The 20985-nt window shown below is 37.5% G+C and overlaps 1 long non-coding RNA gene across 1 annotated transcript; it reads left to right on the top strand.

The window, feature by feature from the left end:
- Positions 1–6972: 6972 nt before the first annotated feature.
- On the top strand, positions 6973–7977 carry LOC142172807 (uncharacterized). The gene is made up of 2 exons (XR_012701778.1): positions 6973–7510; positions 7621–7977. It is a non-coding gene; the product is annotated as an uncharacterized LOC142172807 (long non-coding RNA).
- The last annotated feature ends 13008 nt before the right edge of the window (positions 7978–20985 follow it).

Below are 20985 nucleotides of genomic sequence, written 5' to 3'. Positions count from 1 at the left end.
TCACCAATGTCAGGTACATGCAAACATGATAAACATACCACCAAACGAGCTCAATACGACATGTGCATCTTGGCCTTTCACTGCCTGGGGAATGGATGTCATCGGTCTGATCGAGCCCACCACTTCTAACAGACACCGGTTCATTTTAGTGGCCATCGACTATTTCGCAAAATGGGTAGACAACGTATTTTACAAAGGTGTAACCAAGAAAGTCATCGCAGACTTTGTCAAGGATCATATTATTTGCCGATTCGGGGTTCCCGAGTCCATTATCACTAATAATGCCGCTAATCTCAATAGTGTTCGGATGAAAGCCATGTGTGAAACCTTCAAAATCAAGCACAAAAACACTATAACATATATGCGACAAATGAATGGAGTTGTGGAAGCTGCCAACAAGAACATCAAGAAGATACTAAGGAAGATGGTAGAAAATCACAAACAATGGCACAAGAAGTTACCCTTTGCCCAATTGAGGTACCGCACTACGATGCGCACATCAAATGGGGCAACTCCCTATCTACTGGTTTATGGTACTGAAGCTATCATTCCGGAGCAGATCCAACAAACTTTGTTGCACGTAGAACGACCGAAGGATCAAACTGGGGCAGAATTTTGTGGAGGACCCTCAAAATTCTAATGTAAGGAAGCCGCAATGTCTCTAAAAGTTTCACAGTATTAGTTCATCTAATTTACTTATACCACCATGTTTTTTAAAATAACTTTTTTTCATCAATAAGTACATATTCTTCGAAAATCTTATTTCTATGACAACCAGGTATTACATAGGGTAACTCGAGCAGGGTCTCCAGAGCAAAGCAAAGCAAAACAAGCAGGCAAGGGCACGAACCAACCTTCCCCAACAAAACTCACGATTTTTCTTTGGATACAAGCACAGTGAACATAAGAGGAGTATTTGCAAGTATACATATATCAAAGTAACTATCCTCATAACAATCAGGCCACGAGATGCAAATATACCTCCATCTAAGAAATATTCTACTCCTATTTGTTACTCTTTCACTGCATAAGGCTAAGCATTGCCTTCTCTTTGCATGAGACTAAGCCTTGTCTCAAATCTAACATGAGGATAAGCCTTGCCTCCACATTTGTATAAGGCTAAGCATTGCCTTCTCTTTGCATGAGACTAAGCCTTGTCTCAAATCTTGCATGAGGCTAAGCCCTGCCTCCATATTTGCATAAGGCTAAGAATTGCCTTCTTTTTGCATGAGACTAAGCCTTGTCTCAAACCTTGCACCTCCATATTTGCATAAGGCTAAGCATTGCCTTCTCTTTGCATAAGACTAAGTCTTTTCTTAAACCTTGCATGAGGCTAAGCCCTGCCTCTGCATTTGCATAAGGCTAAGCATTGCCTTCTCTTTGCATGAGACTCAGCCTTGTCTCAAACCTTGCATGAGGTTAAGCCCTACCTCCGTATTTGCATAAGGCTGAGTACTGCCTTCTCTCGGCATGAGACTAAGCCCTGTCTCAAAGCTCACATGAAGATAAGCCATACCTCCATATTTGTATAAGGGTAAGCACCGCCTTCTCGTGATACTAAGCATTGTCTCCCTCTGCATAAGTGTTGCTCCACTTTCAATTTGCATTATCCTCTTCTCTAAGGGCTAAGCTCTGGCCCCAAACTCTGCACGAGTCTAAGCATTTCCTTGTTATTACCTTTGGAATTATGTCTCTGCACTTCATGGGCTGATGTATAGCCAACTTGTCCAAAGGCGTTATAGTCCGAAGGCATCATCCTCGTAGCCTGAAGACACCATATCATGGCCTGAGGATCGCTCAATAATGCACATCATTATTCAAAGGCATCATGGTTCAGAGGCACCATTCTCATGGCCCGAGAATATCATTTCATGACCTTCGAATCTCTTATCTCATGATTCATAGCCCCGGACATCATGGTCTAAGGACATAATCTTCATTGTACAAAGACAATCTTTCATGGTCCAAAGCGAACTTGCATCATGTTTAAATTTTTGCATTAATCTATATACTTTCATGCATCGTGTTTTATGCTTTGCAAGAAATCCAAGAGGTAAATGTTCTTCAAATGGGAGCAACCTTCGCTCCGATTTCTGCTCATACCTTGTTGTTATTGCAAACGTAACCGATTTCTCATCAATTTCTTGCCTTAACTCCACGACCATTCAGATACCTGCCCTATGATACATCCGTCATGATTCAGATTCACCTTCATAACTCCGCACAGACCCATCCGATACTATCCTACTCAAAAGAAGCCCTTTTTCTAAAATAGACTACCATTCCTATTCCGTCGGCTTCATTCACCGGCGGGTCTAGAACTACACATGGCCTGATTATTTTAAAACCAGGGATATGTAGGCAGCTCAGAGACCAAGGTGCAGCCTCTGTTTTTCAAAACACCCTATTCGGGCAAAATTGGTCATCACTTCTTTACCCGAAAACTCTTTCATCCTTCCCGGGTAAAGAGGGACAACTGTTGATACCTAATTTTTCCCTCATATATTTCAAAAATGCGTATATATACTTTCAAAATAGTGCATGAGCATCAACTAACATTTTTCCATAATTTTTTGGAATTTTAAAAGAATTTTAACTAATTTGTTCTAGCATTTTATTATCCAAATAATTACTAATTGCATCACAAATGGTTTTATGATACTTTTATTGCTTAATTTTATTATTTTATATTTATACTAAGATATATATATATATATATATATATATATATATATATATATATACTAAGCCTTGATTATTTAATGAATAGCCATATGTACATGTTAGGGTTATAATTACAATGACTTTGCAATAATAGCCCATGCGTGCATAATTATCTTATTTTATAAGAAAATGACCTTTTACATTTTTATAATACTAAGTAATTATTTTAAATTATTTTTATGTACAAAGGATATTTTTATCATTTATAAGTTATTTTATAAAATTGTTTTGTTAAGTTAATTGGGTATTTAAATAATAGCCCCTTTTCCTTAATCATTTTCGGACCTAACCCAATTACACCATCCCAATTACTTAAAATCCTAGCCCAAACTAAATAACCCTTACTTGACCCAGAACCTCCTATAATCATGGCCGCTAATCTCTAAGATCAACGGTCCACGTTATCCCTTTCCTTTTTTAATTCAACGACCCCCCAAACCCTACCCATTCTCTCAAACACCGCTGCCTCTGAATCCTCTCCTTATTTCTTCTCCTTCAGACGCCCCTTCTAACCCTAGCCTGTCGTCACTGTTATCCCTCTCGATTCATTTGTTCTTTCTTCAATTTCAAGCCTTATCCGACCTCATATCTCTATTGGTTGTTCGATTTTCATGTTACTTGATGGGATCTCAAGGGATTCGAACCAGATTTAGTTCAAATCTCTCATCTTTTCGATTAATCCGCCTATATTCAACCCTAAGTTTGTAAGTACTATCACTTTCGTGTTTTCATGACTTCAAATCTCTAGTTCAAACCAGATTTTCCACCTCGGTTCATTTTTAATATAAACTTAGTTATTTCTGGTTGAATCCGTTAGATCTGACGGGTTTTGAGTTTGTTTGGTATTTTTCCTTTAAGATTTTTCTGTTTTTACTATTATTGTCAACCGATTTCATTTCATTTTTTCCTAAAAGCTAGGGTTTCGATTTTTCTCAGAGATTTCTGCAAAATGTTTTAAACATTTAGGCATTTCTCAATTCTTGTTTTCTTCTTTGCTTTTTTCGATTAATCTTACTGGAGTTTCATCTCTATGGCTTTACACCTTCGGTTTTTCAATTATCTGATTGTTGGTTATAATGTTTGCCTGCTTACCTAGCTCTGTCAATTAATGTATTAATTGATTTACTTGCCTAATTAGGGTTTGAAATTGTGCTTCCCTTTAAAATTGATATTTCCTTATACGATTTTTACTCGTTCTTTCCTTACGTGTGATTAATAATTTTTACTACCTCCCTTAATTCCTCTACTGGTGTGATTTCTGTGTTTTGATTGATCTCTGAACTTACTAGTTACCTTATTTAAACCTCAATCTTGTCTGCTGATTTACTCCGTGTGAGATTCTCCTTAATTTAAGGGATACTGACTTAATTCTGCTTATTAATTGATTCATGTTAGCCCTAATAGACTGACTAACTGATCATTTTGCCTTATTGTATGCAATTGATTTCCTACCTTATTTTTTTGCTTTATTCTATGCTATAAAAGCCTTTTATTGTTCTGACACAGGGACACACATAGAAAGATAGAAACACACACAAATTCTTGCTCTTATTCACCACACTCTCTATTGCAATTATTTTTGTTACTTGTGTTCGTTGCACTGTCTAGCTAGACTCTTGGATCCTATTTGCTTCTGTTTCCTGTTGCTATCTCTTAACTGGTATGTCTCTATTTTAGCTATCATTCAATATTCTATGTAATTAGACTTATGTTCTTCCCATCTACTGGTTTTAAAAAGCCGCAGAACCAATTTATTTTGTCCTGGCGTACTTCTTCCATCTGAAGTTTCGACATTCTTTGATATAGTAGAGTTGTCCTTTTGATTGCCACTCTAATCGTCCATCTTTCATTTGCCTTTTATTTTGCTTTTGGGGCCGTTAGGTGGAGGAGGAGGTGGAGGACCTCTGGATCTTGTATGGTATGCTGACGATGTCAGAATGTACGAACTAACTTTTGGGGATGAGAGTAATCAAAAGAAAGAAAAAACAAAAGGTAACTAAGTCAGTAAGATGAAATAAAATAGTGTTTGCAATATTTAAGCAAGTAACACGTAAGGCATGCAATAGTTCGCATCCTAATTTGGGAACCTCATTGTGCCTGAGTTAGGCCTAAGCGACAAGTAGTCTTGGAGAAGTTTTATGCCATTGTTGCTTCATTCTATTAATGCAAAAATAAATCAAACCAATCTTTACTAAATGGAAATAATAATATGAAGTCACTAATGGAATGAAGTCTTATTACATAGAAACCTAATAAAATCTAACTAGAAAGTAATAAAGAAAATTTATTCCTGATCTATTTGGTACTAGAAGGAACTTCTCCATGCTTTGATCTTTTGAATCCATTCCCTCATTCATCATAGCCCATACCTTGGCAGTCCCAAAGCCTTTTTCTCATTTTCCCTCCAACTCCATCAACTCTTTTTCTAAGTGCTCCAACTTATCTGTCAACTTGTTCGCAATCTCCTTCCCTTTGTTGATCGCCTTCATGTCTACTTTATGTTGTTCCACATGCTTGGCCTAAGATTCGAACACGCTTTTGCGTAGTCTCTTGTACTTTACCTAACCCTTAGCTACCTCATCTATGATTTTGTCTTTCTGATTGACCCCTAATTATGTCGTCCCATAAACATGAAAGGTAGTAATACATGTGACCGGCATGGTACCTATCTAGTTCGATTGTCTCTCTATTTCACAACGATCTTTTGGTTCCACATGTGTTGGGCCTCGAACTTGAATGGAATAATGTCCCATTTAATGTTTGCCTTATACTGAATCATATTAGAAACCGGGGTATGACGTGCTTCCTCCAAGCTTTCCTCATTACCATAGGAGCTGTCACACCCCCGTAAGGAAGGGTATAAGGGAGTATTTTTCAATTTAAAGTGACAATCGAAACAGGATTATTTATTTATGAAAAATTCAGAGTCGCCACATGGGATAATTATGGTGTCCCAAGTCACCGGTTTAAATCATGAATCGAGGAAAGATTGACTATGTATTACAGTCCGCGAATCAGAAATCCGAGTAAGGAGTTCTGTTAACCCGGGAGAAGGTGTTAGGCATTCCCGAGTTCTGTGGTTCTAGCACGGTCGCTCAACTGTTATAATTGGCCTATTACCTGATTTTAGAACACTTTTGAGCCTGTGTGCATTTTAACTTTAAACCGCTTTTAATTCATTTTTAGGAAGATTTCAACATTATACAAAATACGTCTTTAGATCACGTCGCATTAAATGCACCCGCGATCTGCGACATATTTTATCTAATATTGTTAGGATTTGGATTTGGGTCACATGAAATGTACACCCGACTTTAAGGAAAGTAAATTATTAAAATAACGCACCTAAAGCAACTACGCACTTTCAAGTTTTGCGAGGGCCATGGGAATTCAACTAAATGGCATGCCTCGATTTCTATTAAAGGAGAAGACATTCAACAAAATGAACTACGGATATTCATATTTAAAATTTGAAACTAAGTATTACAACTATGCCATGGAACCTTACCCGTAGTGGTGATGTTCTAATTACATACCTAAAGCAAACTACGAATGCTCATCAATATTAACGGCCTAAGCATACTCCTATCAATCGACACAGTAGGATTATTACAATACAAAATAAAAGAAAGTTGAGTGACAATAACATGCTGACTTCTTTAATTTACCCCATTTTTCCACAACCCAATAGTCATCCACATAATTCCATATTTGACAAAATCAAAACAGTAAAGCATTCAAACAGAAAGACATTTAAGAGGTAACAACTACGGAATGCCATCAAATGATTGAGCAAGGAAAGGGTGAATCAAAACCATTAAGAAAAGCCATTTAAAGATTTTATCACTGTAGACATGTGATTTTTGACCCTCCCCAAGATTTTTTATATTTTAGCACTTAAATATTTAATTTAGGCCAAATATAGCTATTTCAAATCATTTTTACTCTTTTACTTTATTTTATTACAAGAAAACGAAAATTATAAAAATAGGTTCATTAATGTTTTGTAGTCATTTTTAATCCTAAAAAATACAAAAATAGTATCGTATTTTTATCTTAATATGATATTTGAAAATACCAAAAATAGGTTTGTTTTAACGGTTAGTTTTATTTTAATAATTATTTCAATAGTAGGATTAGTTAATAAATGAGAGCATATTTTTAATCTCGTTCAGAAGGAAAGAATAAAACTTGGGCTCGAGCGACCCATTTTTAAGCCTAATTTTTGGACCTAACCCATAATAGCTCGTCTCCTTCACACATACCCTTGACCAGCTGCAATTCCCAAAAAAAAAAATTCGCACCTTAAGCTCAGTCGTTTTTTATCATCATCAGCGACAAGAACACACACCATGAGCTTCTTCTTCATTGAAACGAAAAACCAACAGACTCCTCATTCCAAAACACACACAAACAGAGAGGTGAGATTAAGAGCAACAGCTGCAAGAAACCATCAACTTTTAGCCATTGACGCCACTAGTCAACCACCCAAAATAGCACTCTTCTCTCCATTAAAAACTCAGCTGAAAGAAGCTCCACAGCACCACTGTTTTACTTCAAAAACAACCCCAAAAAATACCAGTCAAAAAACTACATTAAACCATACCTTAGAGCAGTCCCGTTTGCACCTAAAACACGGCGTGTTTGGCCGGGTTCGAGTCGAAGTTTTATGACAACCTTTTCCCGGCGTGTTTCGAGGTTCCAAAGTGGTCTCTTGTTAGCGGGTTTGTTCGCTGTTAGCTTCTTCAAAGTGCCTTTCTTTGAATACTTTGAAAGTTAATGAAAGGTTCGTTTTCTTTTTCCTTATTGTTTCAACATTACAAGTGATCTCATGTATTCTATGTTAAGTGCTTTATCTATATCCATGGTCTTTTTATTTGCATATTTTGATGCTAGGATGATCGTTGTTGTCTTGCTTTGTTTGCCGCTGATCCATTCCTTGGCGTCATAGTGGTGTTGCCGCTATTTCAGTTAGATTGTGGAAACATCTGTTCATGATTTACTCATTAATGACTTCAATTTGTGCCAAATGTTTAATGCCTCTATTTTGTTCAATTAAGTTGCTTCATGTTCAGCCATATGTGTGGATGTGGCTTTCCTTAACCATAGATGTTACTGTTGGTGCTGATTTTCTACGGACTACTTCTATTAAAAATGCAATTTTTACTCGATTTTTGTTGGTTTTTGTTGTTACAGAGACGCTGCTTATATTAAATAAATATTACTGATGGCCAGTTTCCATGCTTGATCTTATATTTGTTTTCCTTGTTAAAAACCTTAAATAGTACATATGTGCGTCCCATGATCCTGATTTATCAGAGATTGATGTTCTTCTCCATATCCTATGGTTTATCTATTTAAGAGCCTAAGAACTTGGCTCTGTATCTATACCTTGTTACTTTTAAAAAATTGCCAGTGTTGAAAATTTCAATAGGTTCATTAGTGTAATAAATAATTTCCAAATAAGCCTTAATTTTGATCCTACAATTCACATTTCCATAACATATGGCCTTCGCAATAATCTCAAATTAGCTTTAGAAAAATAATCATTAATATCGTAGTTTGCTTTAGGCGCGATTAGTAATAATTATCGTGATCACGGGTACGGTTCCCGTGACCTGGTCATGATACGTAAATCCCCATTCGGGTGTGCATTTATGTGATCCGAATCCAAATCTCAACAATGTTAGATAAAACATGTCGTGGATCGCGGGTGCATTTATGTGACGTGGTCCAGGATATGTTTTAGACGACGTTGAATCTTTCTAAAAAAATTCTAAATAAAAGTGGTTATAAAGTTAATATTGAACCATATGCTAAAACATGTATTAAAATCAGATAATAGGCCAATTATAACAGTTGAGAGACCGTGCTAGAACCACGGAATCCGGGAATGCCTAACACCTTTTCCCGTGTTAACAGAATTCCTTACCCGGATTTCTATGTTCGCGGACTATAAAACAGAGTCAATCTTTTCCTCGATTCGGGATTTGAACTGGTGACTTGGGACACCATAAAATTATCCCAAGTGGCGACTCTGAAACTTTAAATAAATAATTCCGTTTCGATTGTCACTTTAAGTTGGAAATAACTCTCTTATACACCTTTCCGGGGGTGTAGGTGAAAAAGGAGGTGTGACAGCTCTGGCGACTCTGCTGGGGATAAGAACCCAGAATCTCTGGTTCAGGATTCGGAATTCGAGCTTAGATGAATTGTTGTATTTGGCCTTATCTGTTATCTGATTTTATTACATGCTTGGGCCTAATGTATTTAATGAGGCTTTTACCGCTTTGATATTATCTGAATTGTATATAAACTGCTACGAAACCGTTTTCTTCTCATCTTCGGGGATGTGCTCGCTGGTCGAGACTCCATGTTCTGCTTGTGTCATACCTTTAAATAAGAAAGAGGCTTGGTCAAGTTACTAAGTCGGATGGCCTTTTGGTTTCCGGTACGTAGCCCTCTCCTCGGCTCAAGTTGTCCGCTCGGGTACACAAGTCTAGAACGATATACCCAGGTTTTTAGCTTAGAATAACTCAGCCTCATGTCGGATCACTAGTAGGAACGTTTGTTTGTATCATGTGCATTTGACTTTGGGGACTCAACACAGGGATTGGGTCCGTCTAGGATAGGTGTACCTAAATTAAAAGACCGTCCTGAAGCATCTTACGTGCTACTTGCATATCTATTAGTTATAGCTTGCATGTTGACTGGCTTCTAGAATAGGGAAAGAAAATGAAAAAAAGAGAAAAAGAAAAAAAAAGGAGAAAGAAGAAAAAAGAAAAGAGAGTGAGAGGTAGGTATTTGAATTACCCTGAAAATCTGTTGAAATTTTGAAAAAAAGAAAAGAAAAGTCATTTCAAAATAAGTCATATTTTTCTGTTGCGTCAAAACGGGCGAACTACACTGGTCTGATTCTTACCGGATGTGAGATACGTAGGAAAACCTCATCGGTTCCGGCCCATAATTTTCAAAAAAATCCAAAAATATTTTGCTTTACATTCTCTCTAGAAATTTTTTTTAGACCCCAATTTTCAAAAAATCCAAAAATATTTTTCATTACTTGCTTCTGTAGAAAGGCTTTCTTTTAGACCCTAATTGTTTTTTAAAAATATATACAAAAATATTTCTTTTAATTTCTTCTGAAAAATCCAAAAATATTTTCACTCTTCTTTCAAAATTGAAAAGAAAATTCAAAATTCAAAAATATTTTTTAGAAGTATTTCTTTCATAAATTCAGAATAAAATTCCAAAAAATATTTTTTTTCTTCTTTAAAAGTTTTTCTTTCGAAATTCCAGAGGAAAAAATTCAAAAAGAATATTTCTTCTTTAGAAGTCTTTATTTGCAAAAATGATGGAAAAAAAATAAAAATCCAAAAATATTCTCTTTCTTCTTTATAAATCTTTCGTTCGAAAAAAAAATAAAATGAAAAATTCAAAGTCTAAAAAAGGGAGTTAGTTTATTTAATTTATTCATGATCTTCCCGAACTACACAAGATCTGATTCATGTTCCCACATGATACGTAGGCAACCCACATCAAGTTCGATCAACCGTTTAAAAAAATGATGAAAAAAAAGAAAAAAAAACAAAGGTGAAAAAATATTGATAATAATAAGGACCGACTGAGTCCATTCTAACATGTTTTGTTTTGAATTGTGAAGAATGTTGAGGTGGTCGGTTTGTGGTAAGCGGCCAACACAAGATCAAAGGAAAAATGATAACTGACGTCGAAGCTGTTACAAGTGCTCAAGAGACTCAGGGTTAGAGGGTTCAACAAGAGTCTACTGTGGTTGAGGAAAATAGAATATTGAAACAGCAAATGACCGAAATGTGTCAAGCATGGACCAGTGGTCAAGGACAGCCTCGTCATGAGTCACAATTTGCTGCACAGCAAGAGCAGTACCACTCTCCTGAGTACTACTCGTATTCGTTTGATCTTCCTGCAAATATTAAGAAGCCTGCATGAAAAATGGTACAGGAAGAAATGACCCAAAGAGTGAAAAGCTTAGAACAACGGTTGAAAAACATGCAAGGGTTGGCAGGTTAAAAGAGTGTTGCCTTCAATGATCTATGTATGTTCCCCGATATCCACTTGCCGCCTGGTTTCAAGACTCCCAAATTTGAAAAGTATGGTGGACATCGAGATCCCATAGCCCACCTAAAAATGTATTGCAATCAGCTAAGAGGGGTGGGAAGAAATGAAGAATTGTTGATGGCTTATTTTGGGAAAAGCCTTACGGGAGTAGCCTCCGAATGGTTTATGGATCAAGACACGTCTCGCTGGTATGTCTGGGATGACATGGCACATGCCTTTGTCAAAAAGTTCCAATACAACATCGACATCGCCCCAGGCCACATTTCCCTTTCAAACCTGAAGAAGAAACCAACTGAAAGTTTCAGGGAATATGCCATCAAATGGAGAGAACAAGCAGCTAGAGTTAAGCCACCCATTGTGACCACGAGCTAATCACTGTCTTTCTTCAAGCTCAAGAGCCAGATTACTTTCAAAACATGATGTCCGCGGTTGGGAAATCCTTCTCGGAAGTAATCAAAATGGGAGAAATGGTAGAGAATGGTCTTAAGACAGGCAAAATTACAAGTCAAGCAATTTTTAAAGCCGCAGGCTATTCGGGTTGAATCTGATAATTTTAGTGACACGAATGAGAAGGTTGAAGAAATTATGATGACATCAGGGTCGAGAAGAGGTCCTAGGAGAGTGTCTCAAAGGTATGACCAACCTCGTATGTTTTCCGATAACTCCCCTGAGCATTACTATCCCCCTCAGAACCCACAACACTCTGTTGTTCCACCTCAGCATGTTGCCTCGCCACCAAAACACCCCAGAAGGTGAGCATGAGCATCACAAAATCTCCAACAGCCTTCACAAAATTTCCAGGTGCCCTATAACCCACATCCAAGCCAGAGGTATAAAGGGGAACAAAGGTTGAAAGATAATTTTACACAAATAGGAAAGTCATATGCAAGCTTATTTGAGAAGTTAAAGCATTATGACATGATTGCATCTATTCCTCCAAATCATGTGGACCCACGTGCAAGAAGTTTTGACCCTTCTAAAAGGTGTAAATACCATTCCAATGCCCAGGGGCACAACGTTGAAAGCTGTCAGGATTTGAAAAGAGAAATAGAAAGGATGATCCAGGAAAACCTAATTGTGATCTAAGACAGTGACACCTAGAATATCGCGCAGAATCCTTTACCTACACATCATGATGCACACTTTGTGGGGATGATGCCTGGTGACATGGAGTATGAGAATCCTCTCGGGAATTTGCTAACTGAAGTTAATAATTTTGAAATTGGAGAAGACTCTGCTTATTCTGATGAGCAAATTTGTGGCTAAATATCAAGCCTAGCAATTGAAAAGTCATTCTCTCCTCACTAGGAAGGACTTTTGGTAGCTTGTTTTGATGTTTTTTCTATTATCTAGGTTATTTCAAGGTTGTGATCAAGATTTTATTTGTTTTATTGAGTCAAAGCCTTCTATCCCTCCATTCTATTTGTGTGAGTCTTGTCTGTCTGTTCTGTTGCTATTTTCATTATTCGGGTTATTTTAGGGTTGTAACTCGTATTTTAGGTTACTTGTTTATTTGTAAAACCATTTCATCCTTTACTCAATAAAATACAGTTTGTCCTTTTGTGTCATTCTGTTCCTAGTTATTTTCTCGCTTGTTTTAATGACATGACATGCATGCGGAAATTTTGGCCAGATCTTAGGACTGATTTAATCTAGAATTCGATAACTAAAAAAATACTTTTGAGGATGAATAAAGAGTTGGAATACTTTGGAACTAAGGTCGAGTAAAATTCACCTTCAAATCATTGTGAAGATCGGGCTTGAGGATGTTTAATCAATTGACGTTTAGTGGAAAGTTTGTCACTAAGGGATGAAAAAATATCTTGTGACCACGGCACACCAAGAAGACAGACATGTTTGTCAATGCTGTAATTGCGAAAAAATGCTATGTTTGGCGTTCTCAAGGTTGGGAGGCCCTTTTTCTGCTATCCAAACACTTTATAACCTTCACTACACCTTTTTAGCCAGTGTTATTTTCTTTGACCACCCTCTTTTGGAATCAAGTTTGGAGTCAAGAGTCAAAAAAGGAAAAAAATAGAAAAGAAAAGGAAAATAAAAGTCCATGTTCCAAGAGTACAAACTGGGGCAATTCTTAGAAAGTTCAAGTGAAACAAAAGAAGAAGAAAAGAATTGTCAAAGGTCCATGCCCTAAAAAATAGAAGCTGGGGCAAAAAAAAGAGAGGGTAAAAGAGAAAAAGAGAAACAAAAAGAAAGATGAAAAATAGTTTAGGTGAGATGTTTGAACTACGTTCGACCTGATTCCTTAAAAAAAGGATACGTAGGTAGCCTCACGGTTCGGTCCAACCAAATAAGAATTTAGAAGAAAAAGAAAAAGAAAAAAATAGAAAAATCCAAAAATCCCCAGCATCTGAAACTGAGGCAGAGATTTTATTTCACTTTTGAAAGAGTCGATTCCAAGAGTTGTAAGTCCATAACCCCTCGTTTTGAGTCTGCTTTGAGCCTTCATGCCGTCCTTTTTGTCCAACCCTATCCAAAATCCTACCAAACAAAGACCTCCCGATATGCCTTCAAGAATGCCAAGAGATGCATGCAATGAGCAATAGTTGTCACACGACGTAGAACATCGTCGATGCTCGCACAAGAAAAGCGAAATAAAAAGAAAAAGAAGAAGGAAAATGAGAGAGTCTTATTAGTGAAAACCCTCACATGCACTGTAAGGCGACAGTAAGCAGAGATAAATAAATAAGAGAGACTTGTTGGTGAAAACCCCTCGGGCGCTACTAGTCGAAGGTGAGTCGTGAAACTGACGCAAAAGATTGGCACGGATAGGCCCGACTTCAAATATCATAAGAATGGTAAAAGGGAAGATTGGATTTGTTTGATAGATCAGGTCGTTGAGTCCAAAATGCATGTCATGATTATTAAGGCTAGTTATTGAAAAAAAAAAGAAAAAAAATTCTTCTTTCTGTCCTTCCGACAGGGGCATTTCTTGTTAATATTTGTTTCTTTGCGTTATTGTGTCCTTCACCCTGAGTCAGTCCTTCTCCAAAACAAGCAAGAAAAGATTTCAAAATCTGCTACCAGCTTTTCAGTTGGACAAAGTAAATTTGGCCAGTACACTCGGTTGGACTGTCAAAGTGCCTTGAGTATTCATGCAAAGGCTCCCCCAAAAGACTCTTGTCAGCCTATTTGGCATAAGCAAAGATAACTTGTGATTCTCTCTGAAAGACAAATTGCTCAAAAGCAGGAAGTCATTCAAGATATCAGAAAAGGTCATCTAAGAAAAGATCTTCAGTTGAGATAATGTTGATTGAGCCAGAAATACAATGGTACCAGGTGTGAAATAATTAGGGTTGATGTAGAGCAAAGTCTGTTGAAGCCGACTCAAGCTGATTGAGCAGAAGCCAAGCTGCCCAAGACTTAAGGCCACAAACCGACCACCATTTGCAAAACTGACAAATTTTTCTTTGTATGAAACAGGAACAAAGCGGTGCAAGGAAAGTGATTAAAAAAGAGAAACAAAAATGATAAAAGAAAAAAAAAAGAAAAAAAAAGACGAGAAGAGCCGACAAAGGGAAGTTTCTCAAATTTTTGCCTTTATTAGTCTTGCTATTGTGCATAAAATCTTGTTATTGATCTTCATATTTTTTCTCCTAGGATAAAAAGTCCTAGTCTGATGGATTTTACTCCCAATATAAATCTTAGTCTAATGAATTTTTCTCCTAAGATAAAAAACCTAGTCTGATGAACTTTCTCCTAAGATCGCAATCTTAGTCTGATGAATTTTTCTCCTAAGATAGAGGACCTAGACTGATGAATTTTCTCCTAGGATCGAAGTCTTAGTCGGATGAATCTTTCTCCTAAGATAATAAATTAGAAAACCTAGTCTGATGAATTTTCTCCTAGGATCAAAACCTAGTCTGATGAATTTTCTCCTAGGATAAAAGTCTTAGTCTGATGAATCTTTCTCCTAAGATACCAAAAAAAAAAAAGAAAAAAACCTAGTATGATGAACTTTATCCTAGGATAGATGTCTTAGTTTGATGGAAATTTCTCCTAAAATACAAAACCTAGTCCGATGAATTTTCTCCTAGGATAAACGTCTTAGTCTGATGAATCTTTCTCCTAAGATAGGAGACCTAGTCTGATAAACTTTCTCTTAGGATAGAAATCTTAGTCGGATGAATCTTTCTCCTAAGATACCAAAAACAAAAACAAAAAAAAAGAGAAAAAGGGACCTAGTATGATGATTTTTCTCCTAGGATAAACGTCTTAGTCTGATGAATCTTTCTCCTAAGATAGAAAACCTAGTCTGACGAATTTTCTCCTAGGATAATTTGAAAAAAAAAGAGGAAGTCTGAATTTGAAAAGGGGGGGGGGGCATTTTTTTAGTTTTCTTAAAATTATCAATGTTTAGTTTTCCTGAAATCAGGGGTCCCCACCTGGAGAATAGGGTCAGTTTTTACTTTAGTCAAGCTTAGTTTATAGTTTTCCTAGTCTATTCTTTAGTTTACTCTCATCATTGCATCAATAGTAGAAGTGGTTTACAATTTTGCTAACAACTCACAAATCTTCCTAGTGCAAACTGGGGCAAAAATAATTTCCTTTATTTTGTCTGTTTTGTTGTAATCACGAACCCACCTAGAGAACAAGAGAGTACAATTCAAGTCAACAGTCAGGAGCCCGCCTGGAGAGCAGGGAATACATTTCAAGTCAGCAGTCAGGAGCCTGCCTGAAGTGTAGGGAATACATTTCAAGTCAGCAATCAGGAGTCCGCCTGGAGAGCAGGGAATACATTCAAGTCAGCAGTCAGGAGCCCGCCTGGAGAGCAGGGAATACATTCAAGTTCAACAGTCCGGCACCCACCTGGAGAGCAAGACAATACAGTTCCAGTTCAATAATCAGGCATCCACCTGAAAAAAAGGAAAAACATCTGAGAATACAATTCAAGTCAGCAACAAAAGAAGCTCACGGCAAGAATGCGAGTCAACAGTCCTAGGTGATCAACAAAAGTTAGTCACAATAAAGAAAAAAGAAAGGAAAGAAGTTAATCAAAATGCAGAAGTTGATAAAGATATGATCTTCTTAAGAGATGGTTGAGGTCACAAGCACTGCATGCCCGGTTTTGATCCGGAAAGCTGAAGAAGAACGAGCTAGCACCTGTAGCTAACAAGCGCCAAGGTTCATATCTAAAGTCTGCATGAAGAACCATTCAAGACTCAAGATCAAGCTTCAGAAGACTTATAAATAGAAATCTTGTAACTCGTAGTTGACAAGTTTAGTTAGTCTTTTTCATTTGATTTTTGATGTAATAACAGGGTCGTGGACCAGAACCTCGATGGAACGGCACCTCGATCGGCTCTTCACCTCGGTACTCCGTCATCTCATTCATCTCTGAACTACACGTGGCCTGATTCCTTTATAGCCAAGGATATGTAGGCAGCTCAGATACCAGGGCTCGGTCACATTCCCCTATTCTCTAAAGTTTTGTTTTCTTTAAATAAGGGCCGGGTCAAAATACCTGTCTAGTCGTTCTTTGTCCGAAAATGCTTCGCGTTTCCAGTCAAAGAGAGACAGCTGTAGACATGTGAATTTTTTATCCTCCCCAAGATATTTTATATTTTAGCACGTAAATATTTAATTTAGGCCTAATATAGCTATTTCAATTCATTTTTACTCTTTTACTTTATTTTATTACAAGAAAACGAAAATTGTAAAAATAGGTTCATTAATATTTTGTAGTCATTTTTAATCCTAAAAAATACAAAAATAGTATCGTATTTTTATCTTAATATGATATTTTAAAACACCAAAAATAGGTTTGTTTTAACGATTAGTTTTATTTTAATAATTATTTCAATAGTAGGATTAGTTAATAAATGAGAGCGTATTTTTAATCTCGTTCGCAAGGATAGAACTTGGGCTCGAGCAATCCATTTTTAGGCCTAATTTTAGACCTAGCCCATAATTCCTAGGCTCATACCCTTAACCTAAAAGCTTGCCAAAAAACCTATACTCTATAAAAAGAAGACACCTAAAAATCTTAAGGGGGGGATCTGAAGCGCCGTTTTTCACAAGACCCCACCCCCTGTAGCTCATCTCCTTCACACACACCCCTGACCAGCTGCAATTCCCAAAAAGAAAAATCGCACCTTAAAGTCACGCATTTTTTATCATCATCAGTGACAAGAACACACACCATGAGCTTCTTCTTCATTGAAACAAAAAACCAACAGACCCCTCATTCCAAAACACACACACGAACAGAGAGGTAAAATTAAGAGCAACAGTGACTGCAAGAAACCATCAACTTTTAGCCATTGACTCCACTAGTCAACAACCCAAAATAGCCCTCTTCTCTCCATTAAAACCTCAGCTGAAAGTATCTCCACAGCACCACTGTTTTACTCCAAAAACAACCCAAAAAAAAACCAGCCAAAAAACTACATTAAACCATACCTTAGAGCAGTTCCGTTTGCACCTAAAACACGACGTTTTTGGCCGGGTTCGAGTCGAAGTTTTCCGACAAGCTTTACCCGGCGTGTTTCGAGGTTCCGACGTGGTCTTTTGTTAGCGGGTTTGTTCGCTGTTAGCTTCTTCAACAAAAATTATCTGAAGATCAAAAATATTATGTTGAAGTTTGGCAAAATGCCAAAGTCCCACATTGGTTGGGAGTTAAGTTTGGAGGGGATTTTTCCCCTATAAAAGAAGGCCTAATGTTTAGGATTGAAACACACCTCTCATTTGCCTTCTCATCTGTTTAAGGCATTTGTATCTTCTCTTTTTAGTATTATTTCACTTGTATTTTTGGAGTGAAATAAAATATTGGTTGTGTCCGAGGAGTAGGCAAAATTAGCCGAACCTCGTAAATTCTGGTGTTCCCTTTATTGTTGTTTTATTGTCTTATTTATTATTTGGTGGCTGTCATAATTTTTGGTATAGTAGTTGTGACTTATTCACACTATATACATTTGGCTTCCGCAACAATTGGTATCAGAGCCAAGGTACTGTCTAAGTATGCTCTGTGGTTGCAGCATAGTCTGATCTTCCACATCAGAAAAGATTTATCTTGGTAACTGAGTCAAGGTTCTGTCTGAGTATGCTCTGTAGTTGCAGCTTAGTCTGATCTTCTACATCAGAAAGGAAATAATCTTGATTTGTGTCGTCAGCTATTAAATAATATTTGTGTCAAATATGGGGGACAATAAACAAGAAGAATCTACATCAAGTGTCAACAATACGTCATCATTGGCATCTTCGCTTATGACAAGAATTGTGTCAAATGCGAAATTTGCGGTAGAAATTTTTGACGGGTCCGGACATTTTGGGATGTGGCAAGGCGAGGTTCTAGATGTCCTTTTTCAACAAGGGCTAGCTCTGGCCATTGAAGAAAAGAAACCAGATGTTATTGGAGAAGAAGATTGGAGAATTATCAACCGTGTTGCTTGCGGTACCATTCGATCCTACCTTGCTAGAGAGCAGAAATATCCATACACAAAGGAAACTTCTGCAAGTAAATTATGGAAAACACTGGAGGATAAATTTTTGAAGAAAAACAGTCAAAATAAATTGTACATGAAGAAGAGACTGTTTCACTTCACCTATGTTCCTGGTACCACGATGAATGAACATATCACCAGTTTCAATAAGTTGGTCACAGATTTGCAAAATATGGATACAACTTATGATGATGGTGACTTGGCCTTAATGTTGTTGGCGTCACTTCCTGATGAGTACGAGCACCTTGAAACTACTCTACTCCATGGAAATGACGAAATTTCTCTCAGAGAAGTTTGTTCAGCTTTGTACAGCTATGAACAAAGAAAGCGAGAAAAATAGAAGGGCGGAGAAGGAGAAGCACTGTTTGTGAGGGGTCGTCCTCAAAATCAAACGAGGACAAAGAAGGGAAGATCCAAGTCAAGATCCAGACCCAGCAAAGATGAATGTGCCTTTTGTCGAGAAAAAGGGCACTGGAAGAAAGACTGTCCGAAGTTGAAGAATAAGGCCAAACATAACAATGGAAAGGCTATTATGGATTCAAATGTAGCTGATTGTGATGATTAAGACTTCTCATTAGTTACAACAGAGTCATCAACATCATCAGACATATGGTTGATGGACTCGGCTTGTAGCTATCATATGTGTCCCAACAGGGACTGGTTCGTGGAATTTCAAGAAGGAGAATATGGAGTCATCCACACAGCGGATAACAGCCCTCTTACCTCATATGGCATTGGTTCAATACGATTAAGGAACCATGATGGAATGATCAGAACATTGATAGATGTTCGATATGTACCTGATTTAAAGAAGAATCTCATCTCTGTGGGAGCCCTAGAATCAAAAGGGTTCAAAATCATTGCAGAAAATGGAGTGATGAGAGTATGCTCCGGTGCACTAGTGGTAATGAAGGCTAATCGGAAGAATAATAATATGTACCGCTATCGTGGCAGTACAGTTATTGGGACAGCGACAGTAACATCCAGTGACGACAAAGAGACAGAAGCAACCAAGCTATGGCACATGCGCTTGGGACATGCTGGAGGAAAATCCTTGAAAACTCTATCAGATCAAGGATTGTTAAAAGGAGTAAAGGCTTGCAACTTGGAGTTTTGTGAGCATTGTGTTAAAGGGAAACAGACAAGGGTTAAATTTGGTACAGCGATCCATAATACTAAAGGCATTTTGGATTATGTACACTCTGATGTTTGGGGTCCTTCCAAAACACCTTCATTGGGTGGGAAGCACTATTTTGTAACTTTTGTTGATGATTTTTCCCGAAGAGTATGGGTGTATACAATGAAGAGCAAAGATGAAGTGTTGGGAATTTTTCTCAAATGGAAGACGATGGTGGAAAATCAGACAGGCAGGAGAATCAAGTGTATTCGCACAGACAATGGAGGTGAATACAAAAATGATCATTTCAATAAGGTCTGTGAAAATGATGGCATCATCCGACACTTCACTGTTAGACATACACCACAACAGAATGGAGTGGCAGAACGTATGAACCGGACCTTGCTGGAGAAGGTACGGTGTATGTTGTCCAATGCTGGCTTGGGCAAAGAATTTTGGGCTGAGGCAATTACATATGCATGCCACCTCATTAATCGTCTACCATCTGCTGCTATTGATGGCAAAACACCATTTGAAAAATGGTATGGAAAACCTGCTGTAGATTATAACTCTTTGCACGTGTTTGGCTCAACTGCATATTATCATGTGACGGAGTCAAAATTGGATCCAAGGGCAAAGAAGGCTATTTTTATAGGAATTACTTCTGGAGTCAAAGGATATCGCTTATGGTGTCCTATGACAAAGAAAGTAATATTCAGCAGAGATGTTACCTTTGATGAATTTGCTATGGTAAATAAGGTAACAGAAGATACCAAACAAAATGAAGGTGCTTCTAAGCAGGTGGAGTTTGAGGGAAAATTTATTTTTCCTACACAAGAAGCAGAGGAGGAAACAAATGAAGATTACCCTCTGGAAGGAGAGCCAGTAGAGGAGATTCCAACTCAGGAATCTCAACAACAACTTGAATCAATAGCAACCAGCAGGCCAAAAAGAACAATAACGAAACCTGTTCGTCTCATAGAGACGGTTGCTTGTGCAACCTCAATTGTAGCTGATGATGTTCCTACTACTTATAAAGACGCTGTCCAAAGTTCAGAAGAAGATAAGTGGAGGATTTCCATGAATGATGAAATACAGTCCCTTCATCAGAATCATACATGGAGATTGGCCAATCTCCCGAAGGGAAAGAAAGCAATTGGGTGCAAATGGGTATTTGCAAAGAAAGAAGGATTTCCTAACCAATTAGATGTTCGCTACAAAGCAAGATTGGTGGCCAAAGGATATGCTCAAAAGGAGGGAATTGATTACAATGAAGTGTTTTCTCCAGTTGTAAAACATTCCTCCATTAGAATTATGTTGGCTTTGGTAGCACAATTGGATTTGGAACTAGTTCAGATGGATGTAAAAACTGCGTTTTTACATGGAAACTTGGAGGAGGAAATCTACATGACTCAGCCAGAAGGATTCAAAGTTGTTGGAAAAGAAAATATGGTGTGCAAACTTGAAAAATCGTTGTACGGATTGAAACAATCTTCTAGACAATGGTACAAGCGATTTGACGAGTTTATGTTGCGGCAAGGGTACAGGAGAAGCAAATACGATCATTGTGTGTATTTGCACAAGCTT

The sequence above is a fragment of the Nicotiana tabacum genome, chromosome 18, assembly GCF_000715075.1.
Source record: "Nicotiana tabacum cultivar K326 chromosome 18, ASM71507v2, whole genome shotgun sequence".
In the NCBI taxonomy this organism is placed as follows: Eukaryota; Viridiplantae; Streptophyta; class Magnoliopsida; order Solanales; family Solanaceae; genus Nicotiana; species Nicotiana tabacum.
This window is presented reverse-complemented; position numbering and strand designations above follow the sequence as displayed.